General features: G+C 44.0%; 1 pseudogene; it reads right to left on the bottom strand.

The window, feature by feature from the left end:
* Nucleotides 1-8,598: 8,598 nt before the first annotated feature.
* On the bottom strand, nt 8,599-14,458 carry LOC116095260 (annotated as a pseudogene).
* Nucleotides 14,459-17,394: the final 2,936 nt, after the last annotated feature.

Consider the following 17,394-nt stretch of genomic DNA (forward strand, 5'->3'; position numbering starts at 1 on the left):
AAAAAAAAAAAAAAAACTTGAAATTTAATGCCTCAAATGTATAATTTTCCCCATCTGGTAAATTCATCTTAGATGATAGACTCCTAATTAAGAATATACTTTTAGGATGCAAGGAGCTGAAGGGGTTTGCAGCCCCATAGGAAGATCAACAATATGGACTTACCAGTACCTCCAGAGCTCCCAGGGACTAAACCACCAACCAAAGAGTACACATGGTGAGACTCAGAGCCCCAACTACATATGTAGCAGAGGATAGTCTTGTTGGTCATCAATGGGAGGAGAGGACCTTGGTCCTGTGAAGGCTCTATGTCCCAGTGTAGGGGAATGCCAGGGCCAGGAAAAGGGAGTGGGTGGGTTGGTGATCAGGGGGAGGGGAGGGGATAGGGGGTTTTCAGAGGGGAGATGAGGAAAGAGGATAACATTTAAATTGTAAATAAAGAACATATCTATAAAAAAATGGAAAAAATACACTGTTTGATGTCTCCCTAAAGCACACTCAATAGTGGTAAATTTCACCCTGTTCCTTCTGCTCCATTTTCTGGACCACAAGTGTCTCTGTATTCTTAAAGGTCTGCCAGCAACAGGGACAACCAGGTAAGACACTGTACCAAGCTATTGCCTGCCAAATCCCTGTGAAGCATACCCAACATCCTTAAATTACACCCCATACTCTGGACTCTATTTTCTGGCCTGCAACTTTGATTGTATTCCTAATTATGACTTTTGTTAGTAGAGACTCAGGCCACACTGGCACTAGGAATCCAAGAGACAAGGTAGTACCCAAAATCCCAAAGGTCACACAGGCTACAAAAACTGCATCCTGGACACCTTACTAGACTTGAAACTTAGCTAGTCACTAGGACCCCAAGCCACTCAGGCAAGAAGATCAAGCAGAAACAGAAAACAAGGGGAGAAGAAAAATAAAAAAGGATCATCATCATCATCATCATCATCATCATCATCATCATCATCATCAACAATAACAACAACAACAACAAAACATTCAACTCAGACATAAGCCTCTAAACCTATAACAACCTTAAAACCCAGATAGTTAAAGGTCATTATAAGAACATGATCAATAACAGCAAGGGCCATATGCTGCCACAGATGCCAGATACACTACTTCATCAAGCCCAGGATATCCTAACACAGCTAAAGGACAAGAAAATGATTTTGAAAATAATCCAATTTTATGGAGATGAGAGAGGCCTTTAAAGAGGAAATGAATAAATTCCTTAAAGAAATACAGGAAAATACAATCAAACTGGTGATAGAAATGAATAATATTGTTCACAATCTGAAAATGAAAATAGAAGCAATAAAGAAAACACAAACTGAGGGAAGTTTGGAGATAGAAAACCTAGCTAAGAGAACAGAAACTACAGACACAAGCATCACCCACAGAATACAAGAGATGAAAGAGAGTATCAGGTATAGAAGATAGGATAGAAGAAATTGATACATAGGTCAAAGAAAATGTTATATCTAATGTGTTTTTGATGAAAAAAATCTAAGAAATTTGGGACACTATGAAAAGTCCAAACCTAAGGATACTAGGAATGGATGTAGAAGATCCCCAGCTCAAAAGTCCAGAAAATATTTCCAACAAAATCATAGAAGAAAACTTTCCAAACCTAAAGAAAGACATGTCTATAAATATATAAGAAGTTTAAAGAACACAAAATAAGTTAAAACAAAAAAGGACATCTTTTTTGCCACACAATAATAAAAAACTCAATGAACAGAACAAAGAAAAACTATTATTAAAAGCTGCAAAGGGAAAATACCAAGTACCATAAAAAGGCAGATGTATTAGAATCATATCCAGTGTTTCAACAGAGACTCTAAAACTCAAAACATGAGCAAATGTCTTGTAGACACAGATGCCAACCCAGACTTGTATACCTAGCAAAGCTTTCAATCACTATAGATGGAAAAATAAGATATTCCATGAAAAAATGTATATTTAAAAATCTTGGCCTATAGAAAATACTAGAAGAAAATCTCCAACCCAAAATCGTTAACTCTACCCAAGAAAACATAGGAAGTAAATAATGTAACATCAGAAAGACAATACACGACAAAAGAAGTGCCACACACACACATGCACACACACACACTACCATTACTAATATCAAAATAACAGAAATTAACAATCATTGGTCTTTAACTTCTCTCAAGATTAATTAACTTAATTTCCCAATAAAAAGACACAAACAGAGTAGATGTGAAAACAGGATCTATCATTCTACTGCATATATAAAGCATACCTCAACATCAAATATAGATATTACCTTGGAGTAAAGGATTGAAAAAAAGTTTCCAAGCAAAGGAACCCAAGAAACAAACTAAAGTAACTATTCTAATATCTAATAAAATAGAATTCCAACCAAAATTAATCAAAAGAGATGGAGAAGACACTTCATACTCATCAAAGGAAAAATCCTACAAGATGACATCTCAATTCTGAATATCTATACTCCAAATGCAAGGACCCCCATATTCATTGAAGAAACATTACTAAAGCTTTAGTCACATAGAATCTCACACATTAATAGGGGGATGCTTCAACACTCTACTCTCACCAGTTGACAGGTCATCTAACAGAAGCTAAACAGAGAAATAGTGGAAATAATAGAGGTTATCAATGAAATGGACCTAACAGATACCTACAGAACATTTTCCCCAACACAAAAGAGTATACTTTTTTCAGCACTTAAAAACTGATCATATGTTGTGCATTAAAATGGTGTCTGACTTCTGTCCCAGGGCTCCAGGCACTGGGCAAGGCAGGACCCAGGAAGTTTGACTGCACACATCCTACACTGCTGCAGGGCAGGCGTCAGGCTGTGAGAAGCCACAGGACACTGCTCCAGGGGTGGGGAAGTGCAGTCTGAGGTCTCTGCTGAACTGCCAGAGTTGGGCTTGGGGGTCTCAGCTTGCACAGAGGCTGAGGATGACAAGTGCTCAGTCTTGGACACAGCAGACACCACTGGATGGCGCAAGAACTGAGAACTGAGTATGGGCCTGTGGATGGGCTCTAGCTTGGGGCCTAAGGAGAAAAGACTGGAAGGAGAGCTCCTGCTGGGTCCCACAGGGATGAGACTATCCTTGGCTTGTTTGGATGGGTGACTTGGCTTGGTGGAGACTGTGGCTGAGAACCCAGAGAGGCATTTTGTGGGAGATTAGACGTGGTTCTTTAGAGAAAGACCTGCTCCATTGCTCCAGCATGACAGATCCCGATGAGAAGATGAGAAGAGATAGTCCATGGTTTTAAGGGATTTATTGTCATGGAAGAGAGTTGTAATGAGTAAAACCATACCCTGCTTCCTCACGGTGGGCCTGAGGTTAAATAACTTTTGCAGGGAGGAATGTCTAGGGAGGAGAGCTTAGTTGCATATGCCCTTCAAGCCTTTAGGTAACTCATTAAAATGGAGATCTGTCTTAAGGCTACATGATCTGTAGTCATGTCCTCTACCTGTAGAGGGGCTTGGGGTTTTGCCCTACATGACTGATGGCCACAGAATTATGGGAGGGCTGAGGCCTTGTGTCAGGAGCCTAGTGTTTGGGAGAATGGCAAATGCCTTCTGTTCCTTGCAGGAACATCTGCTGAGTCTCTGGAGTTTAAATCTAGCTTGGACAAAAAACAGGCTACCTTTCACCATCCCACAATATACTAGGTAATAAAGCAAGACTTAGATGATACAAGAAAACTGAAATAACCTCCTATACCTTATCAGACCACCATGGAATAAAACTGAACTTCAAAAGCAACGAAAATAATAGAAATCTACAAACTTATAGTAACTGAACTCAATGACCACAGGGTCAAGACAGAAATAAAGAAATTAAAGACTTCCTAGAATTCAATGAAAGTGAGTGCACAACATACCTAAACTTATGAGATGCAATGAGAGCAGTGCTAAGAGGAAATTTAATAGTAGTAAGTGCTTTTGTAAACAAATTGGATGATTTCATACTAGGGACTTACCAGTACATGTGAAAGCTCAGAATAAAAAGGAGCAAGCATAACCAAGAGGAGGAGATGGCAGGAAATAATCACACTCAGGAATAAAAATCAATAAAGTAGAAATCAGGAAAACAATACAAAGAATCAATGAAACAAAGAGTTGGTTATTTGAGAAAATCAACAAGATAAAACCAGTCTAACTAAATGAAAGAGAGGAAATGTTAATTTAGAAAAATCAAAAACAAAAAGATGCCAAAAAAAAAGAATCATTAGGTCTTACTTCAAAAAGCAGTACTCCACAAAATTATAAACTCCAAATGAAATGGATAATTTCTTTGATAAATACAACTTACAAAGCTAAATCAAGATCTAGTAAGCAGTAGATAGACCTATAATCCCTAAGGAAATAGAAGCAGTCATTAGAAGTATTCTGACACTTGCCCCCCCCCCAATAATCCACCTAGAGCCAGATGGTTTCAGTGCAAAATTTAGTGCAAAATTCTACCGCACCTTCAAAAAAGGAGCTAATACTTTTATAATTCCTCCACAAACTATAAAGAAAAGAAACACTGCCAAATTCATCTTATGAGGCTACAGTCATCTTGATACACAAACCACACAAAGATTCAACAAATAAATAGAATTACAAATTTTCCCTCTTAAACATTGATATAAAATATTTAATAAAATATTCACAAACTGAATTCAGTAACACATCAAAAATATCATCAACCAGGATCAAGTAGACCTCGTCTCAGAGATGCAGGGATGTTTCAACATATGAAAATCCATCAACATAATCCATCAGAGAAATACACTGAAAGAAAAAAAATCCAAAAAATCACATGATCATCGCATTACATGCTCAAAAGCCTTTTATAAAATCAACATTCTTCATGATAAAAGTTTTGGAGAGATCAGAATATAAGGCATATACCCAAACACGATAAAGTCAATATACTGCAGCCTGATATACCATATCAAATTAAATGAGAAAATTAAAGCAATTACACTAAAATCCAGGATAAGAAAAGGCTTCCCACTCTTTGCATACATATTCAATATATTATAAATATTTTAGTTGCAGCAATGAGACAACTGAAGGAGATCAAGGGGATATAAATTGGAAAGTAAAAATTCAAAGTATTGCTATTTGCAGATGATGTGATAGTATATTTAAGTGGCCCCCAAAATTCTACTATGGGACTTGTATATTTGAAGTGGGAATTTCTGTTTTCGTAGAAGACTCAGTTGTGATATGTGATGTTTTTCTGGAGGCTGTCTTGTGAGAGAATGTTTTACTGAGAGCAGACATGTGTTTTTGGAAGCTGTCTGGTGAAAAGGAGATGTGATGTTTCACTGGAGCAGGCATTTGAGAAGGCATGTGATGTTTCGAAGTAATGTAAGTACAACCCAACAGACAGTAGACATTTCTATGGCATTGGTTTGCCTTGCTAGTCTTCCTTGGGGTTGCCCTTGCTGGATTTTACTTATAATGATCTGAGATTGGTTCACCTTGCTTTCTTAACTAATCTTTCATTGTTGTGACATTTCCGAGGGAAATGCACCAAAGAATTTTTGGTGGTATTCTGGATACTTCATGCTGTTTCAGAAGACTTGTGCTTTACTAGTTTGGTGTTTTACTAATGCATTGGATTGCTGAGAACAGTGATTAGAATGGTCCCAAAGTACTACTTTTATTTTTATTTGTTCTTTAAACATTTTTTACAGTATAACTTTATCCCCCCCCCCAGTCTCCAAGAGGATGTCTGCCCTGCCCCCCATCATACCTCCCAGGAGTTATGGTTGATCACCTTTCATCCCTTGCAGGGCAGAGATATTGCCAACTGGGTCACTGGGGTTCCAGACTTATACTCGACTGGGCCCAGGCTGCCTGAACAGACCACTGCTCTACAACTGCTGGAGTTCCTCTAGGGTCACCCTCCTCCTCAGCTTCTTCCAGCTTTTTCCTAATTCAACCACAGAGGTTACCAGCTTCTGCCTACTGGTTGGGTATAAATATCTGCATCTGACTTCCAGCTGCTTGTTGGGCTTTTTGGAGGACAGTCATGATAGGCCCCTGTTTTTCAGCACATCATAATGAAAGACCCCTGGAGGGACCCTCACTCAAGTCCCAGGAGACGTGCACCCAGTGAAACATGAGAGGCTGCCTTGATGCAAAGCACATGAGGTTTTTATTTGGAATGCTCCAGGCCAACCCCCAATCTCATGCAGGAGACAAGGAATCGACACGAGGCTAAGGGGTTAGGGGCTTATATAGAAAAAACGTCTAAGGGAACAAAGGAATCAGGGTGGCTATACATGATTGGTTATTTTAAATGTAGTTCGTGCAGATTAGAGTTGAAAATTCCTAAAAAGGGGAGTGAAAAAGGAGTGCTATTCAAGGTTTCTAGTTGACCTTTAGCTAATACCTAAGGGGACCAGATGGCTCATTATTCAATGTCTACTCGGTCGCGTCCCAGGTGCCTAGGCTCCGGACATGCCCTGTCTCCATGTTCTATGTCTTCCTGACCTGGGCTATGGGCATGACCTTGCATTTTTGCCCTATTTCTGTGGTTTATGTCTCCCTGACCTTTCAGTCCCCTAACAGTTTGCTCATCTCCACTTTGATCTGTATTCACAGGCCTGGCCCCTGTGGTTTTTGGTAATCCTTTCCTTTGCTAATACCAGTCTCAAATTTAACTCTTTCAATCCCAGGCTTACGTGGGCAAGCTCATGCTAAATTTTTTCTTTTCATTCCCCCTTCTTTTTTCCTATAATTCTAATCATAGAACTATATGTCTGTCTCAATTTCTTCATCTTGAGGCAAGGTATTATATTGATGGCATAATACCATAAGTTGCACAGCCCCAATCCTCTCTTTTATGAAAGCTATAAGCCTATTAAGAATGCAAGGGCCAATGGTAAGCAATAACAAAAGTATGATTAGCGGCCCTGTGAGTGCAGAGATCAGAGATGTTAACCAGGGGGATGAGTTAGTTTCAAACCAACTCTTGCCTTGGGCTCTCTCTCTTTTTCTCTGTTCTAAACCTTCTCTAATTTTGGCTAAATTATCTTTGACTATTCCTGAGTGGTCTATGTAAAAACAACACTCTTCCTTTAATGATGCACATAGGCCACCTTCTTTAAGAAATAACAGGTCTAATCCTCTTCTATTTTGGAGAACCATTTCTGAAAAAGAGGTGAGTGATTCTTGTAAGTCAGCCAGAGTTTTTTCTATACGTTCGATATCTGAGTCAATGGCCTCTCTCAGTTCTTCATATGCCTTATGCTGTAAAGCCATCGCTGCTGATCCAGTGGTGGCCCCTGCAGCCCCTAAGCTTACCCCCAAAATAACTGCCAGGGTAATTCCTAATTCTCTTTTGAGTCTAACTAAGTCTTTGGTCTCAGGGTCCCAGTAATTCAGCACATCTTCATAAGAATGGTATAATAATCTAGGCACTATTTGTACTAGCACACAGTAGTCATGGTTGTGATTAAGAATCTCCAAACTTATACAGGTTGTGAACTATTACACAGATGTTGATGAGTCTGTGGAACCTGACCCACACAAAGGCCTTTCCCAGTAACAGCAGATAGGGTGAGGCAGACTTGGTGGTGACTCCACCTACAATCGGAGGCTTGTAAAGTTACGGTTGGGGTGTTAACCCATGTGATACCCTCATAGTAAGGCGGTGCCACATCATAAAACATCCAACACTTTCTGGTCATTTCAGGATTTGTGGCGTTAAGCACTTTAAAGGCACTAATTACCATGTTTAAGAGAGGGCTAGCATCCGGATTAAACTCTGGGGGCAGGGCAGGCAGGGTTTTTGGGGAGAGCGTCTTAGTCCCTAATATAGCGGCAGATGGTGTGGCTGTTCCTATCTTGGGAACAGTCTGGGGTTGAGACCGCAGAGGATCTAGAGGCATACGGCATACGGGGAAGGGGATGGTATAGGGCTGGGTTTGGGCCAAGTAATGTATAAGGGGTTTCTATCTTAAGATTAATGGTGAATATCAGTCCAGCGTCATACCTTTCTTTGTAAAACCTAAGACCCCATGTATAGCCAGTTGTCCACCCAGTTGCCTTTTTTCCTATCATAGTGAAAGCAATGTGAAGTGGGTGGCACCAGTCTTCACACTTTGGGTAGTATGTCAACCCTGGTTCTCCTGCCTTATGATGCTATAATTTGCAGTTACTTTGATATTGCCCCAACTGGAGGTTGGCTTCCAGTATGTATCTCCCGAGGTCTCACAACCCCAATTTTTACAGAAGAAATGGTCTCGCCCCCCACAGGTTCTAAGGAACGTTTTCTGTGGAATCCAGGGCAGATGTAAAAGGTCAAAACTCGGAGCTGGCTCCTCTGGCTCACATGTCCACAACACCCAAATGGGTCAATCCCATGCCAGCCAGGGGGAGAGGATACTTTGGGAGCTGGCATATTGGGGTCATAATATCCTTCCAGTTAGCTGGTGCCCCAAAGGCCAGTTTGCAGACATTGGGGAACATGTCTGGCCACCAAAGGCCTGGGGTAGTAAGTTTAGGCCTGCTCCATATTATGCCCCCATGCCCAGCAATTACAATCCAAGTCAGGTTACGTGGCTGATGGGGGTCAGGGAGCTTATTCAGGACTGGATTTGCAATGCAGGCGCAACTTAAGAGGGTTATCAGTTTTTTCCACAGTCCACCCATCTTGGTTAAGTTCGGGGGTGCCTTTTTGACGTGAGATGCGTGGATCCAAGCAGGAATCCCATCTACCTTAACAGCAGTGGGGGTGGTTAGTAACACTAGGTACAGTCCCTTCCACCGTGGCTCGAGGTTCCCAGCTCCGAGGTTTTGTCTTCGTACCAAAACAGCGTCTCCCACTTCAAGTTGATGTGGCACTCTCAGATCGCCTGCCGCATAGATGCCTTTTAACTGCTCCCAAGCTTCTATTCTCACTGTTTCAAGAGCTTTTAGCTGGGCTAGAAGGTGGGATGAGGGAATAGAAGAATCATCAGGGCACACATCTGCTTTCAGGGTTATATAGATAGGTGGTGGCGTCCCAAACGTTAATTCAAAGGGTGTCAATCTGGTAATACCAGGGGTGCTCCGAAGCCAGAACAGTGCATAAGGAAGGAGAGCTGTCCAATCCTATCCTCTGGTCTCTAAGGACAATTTAGTCAAGGTCTCTTTTAGGGTTCTATTCATCCTCTCTACCTGTACTGAGCTCTGGGGTCTGTAAGCACAATGTAATTTCCAATCTATCCCCAGTTGTTTGGCCATAACCTGACTTACCTGGGTGATGAAAGCAGGACCGTTGTCTGACCTAATTACCTTAGGTATTCCGAATTGGGGAAATATTTCTTCCAATATCTTCTTAGCCACCACGTTAGCTGTTTCTTTCTTGGTGGGGAGAGCCACAACTCACCCTGAAAAGGTGTCTATAAACACTAAGAGATATTTATTTCCATATCAGGCAGGCTTGACCTCAGTAAAATCTGTTTCCCAGTACGTCCCTGGCCGGTCTCCTTGCAGCCATCTTCCCTCCTGGAGCCTGCTAACACCAGCATTAGTTAAAGCACAGGCCTTACAGTTCTTTACTAATTTTTCCACTGCTTCTTTTACCTGAGGTAAGGAGATCTTTTTACCAATTCAATCATTTTCTTTGGCCCCAGGTAGGTAAGGGTGTGAATCTTAGTCGGATAGATGAGCCCTTCTTCCGGGGAGAGGAAGGTCTCGTCTGGAGGAGTTTCCCATCCTTTCCTGGCCACTGTGAGGATCATAGGTGTGGGGAGCCACAGCTGCCACCCTATACATATATATTGAACACCTGGTCTCTGGCCAGAGCAGAGAGCATTGATAAACAAGCCTTAGTTGGAAAAGCTGTGTGCCTCCAGTTTGTGATGCAAGCTGGCATGATTTTCCCACAGCCTATTATGCTTTGCCATGTAGCTGATGCTGATTGGGACCAGGGAATGTATTTAACCCACGAGGGCTGAGGGCTAGGGGGATTAGTAAGAAGAAGTAAAAATGAAGGTTCCTGAATAAACTGCTTAGAGAAGAGCTCATTGTTGCCTCCTCATTTCTGCTGGACGGAGGGGCGGCAACACATAGGTCCTTGTGCTGCATCCTTGGCAGCCTGGTCTGCCATGCGGTTTCCCTTTTCTATGTGTCCTTCTCCTTTCTGGTGCCCTGGGCAATGAATGATGGCTACTTTACTTGGCAAGTGAACAGCTTCTAAATGGCTGAGAATTTCTTCTTTGTTTTTAATATCTCTGCCTGCAGAGGTCAGTAGCCCATGCTGTTTGTAGATTGCTCCATGTACATGAGCCATTGCAAATGCATACTGGCTATCTGTATAGATGTTGACAGTTTTTTTCCTCTGCTAGTTTTAAAGCTTGGACCAAAGCAATAAGCTCTGAATTTGGGCTGACGTTCCCTCTGGCAAGCTGCTGGCCCATATAACTGATTTCCCGTCCACCACTGCTGCCCCAGCCTTTCGCTTACCTTCTACCACTAAACTGCTTCTGTCGGTGAACCAGGTTAGTATCCCAGGCCATGGTATATCAGTCAGATCTGATCGAGTCCCCGTCTCTTCTGCCAATATTTCTTCACATATATGTACTGGAGTTTCAGCAGTTTCAGGCAGTAGAGTATCTGGGTTGAGGATGGCAGGTGGGGCAAAAGCTACTCATTCAGTCAACAGCAAACTCTGATAATGTGTCTTCCGGGCATTCGTCATCCAGCGATCAGGCGGTTGTCGGATGATGGTCTCAAGTGCATGGGGGCTATTATTGTCATGTTCTGGTCCATAGTCAGTTTGTCAGCATCTTTTACTAAAAGAGCCGTGGCCGCTATTGCTCGCAGGCAGGAGGGCCAGCCACTGGCCACAGGGTCCAGGTTTTTTGATAGGTAAGCTACTGATTCTTTCCAGGGTCCCAAAGTTGAGTTAGGACCCCCCTAGCCACTCCTCTTCATTCATCAACATAGAGGATGAAAGGTTTACTTAAATCTGGCAAAGCCAGGGCAGGGACCTGTAGCAATGCATTCTTGAGGGCTTTGAAAGCCGACTGGTGTTCTTTAGTCCAAAAGAACTCCCCTTTTTCTTTTGTCAGGGGGTATAATTGAGCTGCTAAGGTAGCAAAACCTGGGATTCAGAGTCTATAGAACCCAGTCATCCCCAGGAATTCTCTTACCTGGCGAGGGGTGGTTGGAGTTGGGATCTGCATCACTGTCTGCTTCCTGGCTTCTGTAAGCCAACGTTGTCCGTCTTTCAGGGCATATCCCAAATAAGTCACTTCCGTCTGGCATAATTGTGCCTTTTTGGCTGAAACCTGGTACTCCAACTCACCTAACTCAGCCAGGAGCTTCTGTGTCACAAGTTTGCAGTCTTCATATGCTTCTGTGGCTAGAAGAAGGTCATCTACATATTCCAAAAGAGTTACCTGGGGGTCATCAGTTCAGAAGGATGCAAGGTCTCGATGCAGGGCCTCATCAAACAAGGTGGGTGAATACTTAAACCCTTGAGGCAGTCTTGTCCAGGTGAGCTGCCCGGTTCTTCCATTCTCTGGGTCTCGACATTCAAAGGCAAACAGGGGCTGGCTATTAGGGTGTAGCCTCAGACAAAAGAAAGCATCTTTGAGGTCTAGGACCGTATATCAGACTTGTCTGGGTGGCAAAGTACTAAGTAGGTTGTAAGGGTTTGGCACCGTGGGATGTATGTCTTGCACTCTCTTATTGACTTCCCTAAGGTCCTGTACCAGATGATAGTCATTTGTCCCTGGCTTCCTCACTGGGAGTAATGGAGTGTTCCATGGAGAGTTACAGGGAATTAGAATTCCCTGTTGGAGTAACCTGTCGATGTGTGGGCGTATGCCCTCCCGAGCTTCTCTGCTCATGGGATATTGTCGAACTCTTATAGGAGTGGCCCAAGGTTTGAGTTGACTACTATTAGGGGGTGTTACCCTCCTGGTTTGAGGCCTGCCTCTCATAGCCACACCTCTCTGCCCATCTCCTGCTATTTGCCACGCCTCCAACCTGGTTCCAGTTACATTTGGAAGCTCTACCTCCGCAGAGAAAAAAGGAAGTTGCTGATTGTACTGACATGCTGACGTACTTGGGGGGAGTGGTTTTGCCTCAGATATTATACCTGTTGGGGGAACAAAGGATGTGCATTAAAGGTTCAAGATGACTGAGTGACCACAGCTTGTGTTGTCTAATTTTTATCCTCCCACATGGGTAAGGTACAGTATGGCTAGCCTACCTCCTCCTATCTCTTTTATCTCCTCCTATCTCTTTCTAACTCCATATTTCCAGGTAACCCATTCCTTAATGTTACTCCTGGACAGCAACAGGTGGGGGCTGTTTTGCCATTCTCATCCCCCCTGTTTCAGCCCATGCCTGAGGAAATTGTTCAAGCCAATTTTGCAACCCCTTGATAGGTTTGTTTGGTGGGCTTTGATATAGCCGATATTCTTCTCCTAATCGTAGAGAAAGTGCTAAGGTTTGGGGCACTTCAGTTCCCCAGGACAATTCTGGTCCAGAGGGGGCAAATGTAATTTGAGCTTTTAATTTTGTCAATAAGTCTCTTCCCAGTAAAGGCGTAGGGCATTTGGGGATAACCAAAAATGAGTGAGTTACTTGGTTCTTTCCAAGGTCCACAACCCTAGAAGTAGTCCATGGGTATAGTTTTTGTCCCGTAGCCCCAATCACAAGCGTCTTTTTATCTTTCACTTTTCCCAAAGGAGTTTTTAGCACTGAGTATTCTGCTCCTGTATCAACCAGGAAGCTTATAGGGGTCCCCTCCACCTTCAAGTTTACCATAGGCTCGGGGAAGGGTGCCGAGCCCCGTTCCTCCTAATCTTCATCACCCCTGAGTGTCAGTACTTAGGTCTTTTGCTTTTTCTTTGGGCATTCTCTGGCTCAATGGCCCCTATCCTTGCAATAGGAGCATTGGTCTGGTTCGAGGAATCATCAGGGTTGCTCTCTTCCAGGTCTCCTTGCTCCCTGCCTTCTCTCGCCACCCAGGTCCCCTGTCTGTCTGGTCCTCTCTACTTTATTCCTATCCCTATCCACTACCGCGGCCAGTATTCCAGTCAAATTCTCTTCCTGTCTCCTATTCCTCCTGTCCTCTTTTTCTCTTCTTTCTCTCTTTTCCCTTTCCTTTTTCTCCTCTTCTGTCTCTCACTTATGATATACTTTCTCAGCCTCTTTAACTACATCTTGCAGGGTAAAGTCATGCAACCCTTCTATCCTTTGCAACTTCTTTCTGATGTCAGGGGCTGATTGGTGTATAAAACTCATGATCACAGATCCCTGCTGTCCTTCAGACAAGGGATCAAAAAGAATGTATCTCCTATAGGCCTCCATGAGCCTTTCTAAAAACACTGCAGGGGACTCTGTCATCCCCTGCATGACTTCTCTTACCTTAGCCAAATTAGTGGGCCATCTAGCTGCTCCTTTGAGACCAGCCATGAGAGCCCATCTATAATTGGACAGCTTCTCCCTACCTTGTGCTGTATTATAATCCCACTGAGGACAAGTCAGAGGAACTCCCTCCATTTCAGCGGGAGTCTTGACTGGGCATCTGGCTACATCTCGGACATTTTCCCGAGCCTCTTGGAGTATCCTTTCCTTTTCTTCAGTAGTAAACAGGGTCTGTAAGAGCTGTTGAAAGTCATCCCACGTGGGCTGGTATGAGAACATCAATGATTCTATCAAGCCTGTAAGGGCCGCAGGGTTTTCTGAGAAAGGAGGGTGGTTAGTTTTCCAGTTGTAAAGATCAGAGGATGAAAAAGTCCAGTACTGTAAAAGCTGTAAGCCATCTTGATCCCCTGTGGGGGGGGGGGGCAACGGCTTTAAGGGGTAGGGCTACCATGGAGTCCACCGACACCAGAGAGGGGACTCTTCTTTGGCTTCAGGTTCCCGCTGAAGGTCAGCCTACTCCCTCAATCAGTGCGGAAGGCGTGGAGGGGGCTGGGGAGGCCGATGGTTGAGGCTCAGGCTCTACTAACTCTAATGGGGGAGGGTAAAGAGGGGGAATAGTCCATTTAGGAGGTTCCATTATAGCTGGATATACCTTTGGGGGAGAGGGGGGAGATGGCAGAACATTGTGTGCTCCCTCCCTCACTGGTTGTGGCTTTGGTTTCTCTTTCGCCGTGCCTTTCTGAATGGTCAAAACCTTAGGACCTGGGTGGTGGGGTAAGAAAAAAGGGGGAATCCATCGCGGAGGGAACTGTGCTAAGTCTTCCCACACCGCAATGTTGGTCCAGGTGTGATCATGGTTGGTCCTGAAAAATAACAGCCTTTACGGCTTGAATAGTAAGCAGATTGAAAGTTCTCTCTGGTGGCCATCTGACCCCAAAGGCAGGCCACTCCAAGGTACAGAAAGTTTGCCAGGTCCTCTTCTTTATCACTATGGATAGATTCAGTCCTCTCTCCCTAATGTCTTTCCAATGATCCACCGTAAGGGATAAGGGAGATGTCATAGTCTGACCCATGACTAGAATTAGAAAAAACAAAAATGTCACAAGAGCAAGAGAAGCTAGCAGGTCCAAGCACAATCGTCCCTTCCTGGTTCTGAACAACCAGCTAAATGCAAGCTCAGATGGGGGGTTTTGCTCCCACCTTCTTTTTGGTAGAAGGAGGATTCTGTCTCCCTTGTTCAGAAAACCAATAGTCAAGCTCTTCTGACTTTCCACTACCTAGGCTCAACATCTAGGGTCCCTGCTCCTCCAGGCTCAACTTCTGGGGTCCCTGATACCCCAGGCTCAACATCTAGGGTCCCTCCTCCCCCAGGCTCAACTTCTGGGGTCCCTGATACCCCAGGCTCAACTTCCAGGGTTGCAATCTTTGTTTTTACTGCCGCTGGCGGAAAACCGAAACCAAAACACAACTCAAAGGTGCCAAACTTCAAACGCACCACACGCACGCCACACACATGTACCTCCAAGTGGTCTTCGGGATTCCTGGGTGTCATATGATCCCGGACGAGTCCCCAACTGAAAGACCCCCCGGAGGGACCTCACTCAAGTCCCAGGAGATGTGCACCCAGTGAAACACGAGAGGCCGCCTTGATGCAAAGCACATGAGGTTTTTATTCGGAGTGCTCAGGGCCGACCCTCAATCTCATGTAGGAGACAAGGAATCGACACAAGGCTAAGGGGTTAGGGGCTTATATAGAAAAAAGGTCTGAGGGAACAAAGGAATCAGGGTGGCTATATATGATTGGTTATTTTAAATGTAGTTCGTGCAGATTAGAGTTGAAAATTCCTAAAAAGGAGAGTGAAAAGGAGTGCTATTCAAGGTTTCTAGTTGACTTTTAGCTAATACCTAAGGGGACCAGATGGCTCATTATGCAATGTCTGCCCTGTTGCGTCCCAGGTATCTAGGCTCCGGACATGCCCTATCTCCATGTTTTATGTCTTCCTGACCTGGGCTATGGGCATGTTCTTGCATTTTTGCCCTATTTCTGTGGTTTATGTCTCCCTGACCTTTCAGTCCCCTAACAGTTTGCTCATCTCCACTTTGATCTGTATTCACAGGCCTGGCCCCTGTGGTTTTTGGTAATCCTTTCCTTTGTTAACACCAGTCTCAAATTTAACTCTTTCAATCCCAGGCTTACGTGGGCAAGTTCGAGTTGAATTTTTTCTTTTCAATAGCATCAGTATTAGTGTCAAGCTTTGAGGCCTCCCCATGAGCTGGATCTAAACTTTGGCTTGTTACTGGACCTCATTTTCCTCAGGCTCTTCTCCATTTTTTTCCCCTGCAGATCTTTCAGACAGGATCAATTCTGAGTCAGAGTTTTTTACTGTGGGATGGCAACCTCAACCCTCCACTTGATGCCCTGTCTTTTTACTGGAGGTGGACTCTACAAGTTCCTTCTCTCCACTGTAGGACATTTCATCTATGGTCCCTTCCTTTGAGTCCTGAGAGTCTTTTACTTCACAGGTCTCTGGAACATTCTAGAAGGTCCCCTCAACTCCTACCTCCTGAGATTGCCTATTTCCAAACTTTCTGCTGGCCCTCAGGGCTTCAGTCCTGTTCCCCTCAAACCCCCACATTAGTGCCAGGTGGGAGTCAGGCTATGCAAAGCTAGGGAACACTACTCCAGGGATAGGGAGAGCAGTCTGAGGTCCCAGGGACACTGGAGCTGGCTCAGGGTCCCCAAGCATGCAGGGAGGCAGGGGCCATCTGGTTCTCAGGCTCTTGGGCACCCAGGCACCCACTGCTGGAAGCTAAGAAAGAGCTGAGAACAGAGTGGGGTCTTCCGGGCTGGATCTAGTCTGGGGTCATAGGGGATAGGGTGAGTGCTCCAGTTTGTGTGGTCAGTAGGTAGCTGGCTTGGCTTGATGGTTGTGGCTGGGAGCACAGAGAGGCCTTGTATGGGAGATTATATGGCAAAGACCTTCTCTATAGCTCCCCATGGAGGATCCTGGTGAAAACTAGACAGTCCTTTGTTTTGAAGCATTTATTGTCATAGTGGAAAGTAGATGAGTAAAACCATACCCCCCTTCTCAGGGGCAGACCTGGGGTTAAATACCTTTTGCAGGGAGGAGAGTCTGGGAAGGGAAACTTTTTTTTTTTTTAAGATATTTTCTTTATTTACATGTAAATTTCTCCATTCCCAGTTTCCCCTCCAAAAAACAAAGAAACAAACAAAAACAACAAAAACAAACCCCTGTTGCCTCCCACTTCCCCATGCCTGCCACCCCGCCCTCTCCCACTTTCTGGCCCTGGCATTCCCCTACACTGGGGCACAGAACCTTCACAGGGCTGAGGTCCTCTCCTGTAGGGGAATGCCAGGGCCAGAAAGTGGGAAGGGAAACTTAACTGGGCAAGTCTCCAGGCCTTTAGATACCTCATTAAAATGGAGATCTGTCTTGATATGACCACAGGTTACGTCCTCTACTGTAGACGGGCATTACCCTTATGTAACTGAAGGACACAAATCTATGGAAGGCTACAGCCTTATGCCAGGAGCCTAGTGTCCAGGAACAAGGTGAAATGCCTGCTGTCCCTCAGGGTCACTGGGGTTTCCAGCCTGTGGTCTACCAGGAACCACGCTGCCTTTCATGGTCCTATGCCTCATTGTTTTATTTTATTTTATTTTATTTTCTTGAATTTTTGATGTCACTGTGTGTGTATGAACATCACAGGTATCAGAGAAACCTTGGGACACCTAAATGTTGGAAGCTCTCTCTCTCAGCAGTTTTTTGATTTTTATGTCTTCCTATGTTTCTATTCTTTGGACTTTGTTCCTCTGTCTTATTTCTTCAAAAAGCTCTTTTGGAAAGAGACCAGAATGAAGGTGAAACCCAACTTTTCACACCTCTTTATTCTGGGAATACACTATTACATGGTGACTGAGCAAGTTGAATAAATAATATCCAATTTTTGAAGTGTTTATGGGGAAAGGTAAATTCCACTGGCATCT

Source organism: Mastomys coucha, unplaced genomic scaffold (assembly GCF_008632895.1).
Source record: "Mastomys coucha isolate ucsf_1 unplaced genomic scaffold, UCSF_Mcou_1 pScaffold18, whole genome shotgun sequence".
NCBI classification, from domain to species: domain Eukaryota; kingdom Metazoa; phylum Chordata; class Mammalia; order Rodentia; family Muridae; genus Mastomys; species Mastomys coucha.